Source organism: Petaurus breviceps, unplaced genomic scaffold, assembly GCF_028583685.1.
Source record: "Petaurus breviceps papuanus isolate PSGF00001 unplaced genomic scaffold, PetGlider_PUasm1.0 76, whole genome shotgun sequence".
Taxonomy (NCBI): Eukaryota; Metazoa; Chordata; class Mammalia; order Diprotodontia; family Petauridae; genus Petaurus; species Petaurus breviceps.
The window spans coordinates 64,203,026-64,205,713 of NW_027186473.1; positions in this window are offsets into that span (position 1 = coordinate 64,203,026).

A 2,688-nucleotide genomic window follows, 5' to 3' on the forward strand; every position below is an offset into this window, starting at 1 on the left:
CCCCTAGGCTAAAGTGCACCTGGAACCTGGGGTGGGAGGCTTGTTTTTCAGTAGATACTTTTTGATTGGCCAGTGGATCGAGAAGGTTGTTACCTTCTCTGAGCCAGGAGAAGGCTATATAAACCCTGATTTGAGGCTTTGTTTTTGGGCTCATTTTGAGAAGTGTTCTGTGATTTGATCAGATGAGACTCTGGGAAGCTGTTGTTGAGAGCCCCCGGCTTTGAAAAACCCAGATGTTGATTTGGTATGGATGTAATGGTTGGACAGCTTGGAAACCTGTCTACTTTATCTGTTTCACTGTCTTGATAATTCTGTCTGTATACTCTGAAGTTTGGGGTGCTGACCTTTTTGCCGTGAACTAGGTAAACGATACATATTTGACTGATTAAGCTTGTTAACCCATTTTGAGTTGCTTTCCTTTATCAAAGCAGATCCAAGAACCTTGTGTTGGTAACCACTCTAGGGATGCTGGGGTGCTTGATGCTACATATATGTAACATTGTAATATGCAAATGATATGCACATGAATATATACATAGGTTATTCTTTGTTTTATATGATTTGACAAAAGAAACTCTTACTTGAAAGGAAAATAGTTATTCTCTCAGCAACATTGTTTTGCTGAAAATGGACTAAGCAGAGTTTCCTGTACTACCTAGTTTCATTTTGAGATTCATCACTGCTGCACAAACAGTGGGAAATTGCCCAGGATTTAGAATTTTAAGACCAGGTTTTAATTTCTAGTTGTGTAAGTTATTAGATATGAGAATATGGTACTCTGTTTCTTTATCTCTAAAGCAGATATAAAAAAGATACCCTCAGTTTTGACCACACAAGGCATTTGTGAGAAAATCATTATATAAATGCAATTTTATTATTGTGATAATTATTATTTGTGAAGGTAGACCTTTGATCATGATGTAACCTTATGTCTTTGATTGCTGATTCAAGGTATAAAAGGAATATTTTTGGACTTTTGCAGAAGGAAAGAGCAAAAATCTCAGCCCTTCTCTTTTTCTGGACCTCATCCTTGAAATGTGTAGAATACCAGCCATCTCTGGTCACTCCTTTCTTTCCCCACTAGGCTTTATGTGTTAATAGATTTAATGGATACCTTTGTTTCCACATCTTCAAATGGATTTCTGGGAGCTTGAATGAGGGAATACAATGGAAGATAATCACCATAATTCCTAACCCCACTCTCATCTCCACTGGACAGCTAATTTCTATTTTTAGGCCCCAGATCCATAGTTGTCTCACTTTAGAAAGATTATAAAAATAAGACATTAATATCACTAAGATTCCTTCACATTTAGTTGCTGATCTGACAGTTGGTGATACTGGAGAAAAACCCTTCCATTTCAGCTATTTAGAATATATGTTTTCTGTATCTGTCTTCTCGGTCTGTCTCTTTATCTTTCTTTCTCCATCTGTCTGTCTCTTTCTCTATCCATCCCTCTGTTACCTTCATACTCTTTTCTATTTCCCAGTCACAAATAAGGAAGTATGCAGTCAACAGCATTTATCCTTAATAAAATCTTTATTTGTATCAGCCATGGTATTAATTAAAACAGGAAGTACAAGTGAGCTTTAAAGAACAGGGGAACTTGGGACTCAATCTTGCCCTTCTCAGACAGAAGGAAGGAGAGGGGAAATAGACACTTCACCATCTGTTGCACATTCTATCAAATGGAAAGTAAGCAATCTAGTCAGTACCTTGTTTACTTATTCGAGATGACTTCTGAAGGAGCAGATGTCTGCAGTATCTGTAATTCTGTTGCTCTATTGCAGTTAAGCCATCTCAAGACCCAGTTTCCTAAAATTTAACATCTGAAAGCCTCTTGACTCACATCCCCAAATCTCAAACTGAAAATGAAATTGTTGTGTCTTGGCATGGAAGACCTTCACTCAACCCTCCATGCCCATGAATATCCTCTCTCTAATGAAATTTTTCCTTCCATCCAAAGAAGTAAATGATACATACATTAATCTCTTCTTTAATGGGGGCCAATAAGCCCAGTTTCTTTATGAACCTGCCAAAATGTGCCAGTGTGTTTGGATACCAGCATACAAGAGGCTGAAAAACCTGCTTTCCAGAAAGCTGTAGGGTATACGTAGACATTCTGTAACTTGCTCCAGTATGCTAACTTCTTGGGAAATGGAAGCATCTCTGAATGCTTTCAACTGTAGGATAGTGTCTTAAAAAGATAAAAAAAATTTACATGATAACATCATTATATATTTAAAAGGAACAGCAAGTTGTACATAATAGATTTGCAGTTTCATGGGCAATCATTTTAAAAATTCTATTATGTTATAGGAAAGCTTGTTTTATTCCATAAATTAAAAATAAAAGGACAGTCAAATATGAAAATGTTTTGCATGATTGCACATATATAACCTATATCAAATTGTTTACTGTAAGGGGAAGAAGAAAATTTGGAACTCAATTTAAAAAAGAATTTTTTTCAGGGACAAGATTACCAGAAGCTGTCACATTTTTTTAATTTATTACTTGTTTATGAAAGGGTAGAATCTTTTCCACTATTTGATAAACAAAAAGTCCCAGTGTTTCTCCTTTTGCTATTAGTAAACCCAAGTAAGTATCTTTTCCCTGACCTGATGTTATATCATGAATAAGCCCTGATGCCTAAGTAAATCTAAGCATAGGTTAGAGAAGAGAGAGAA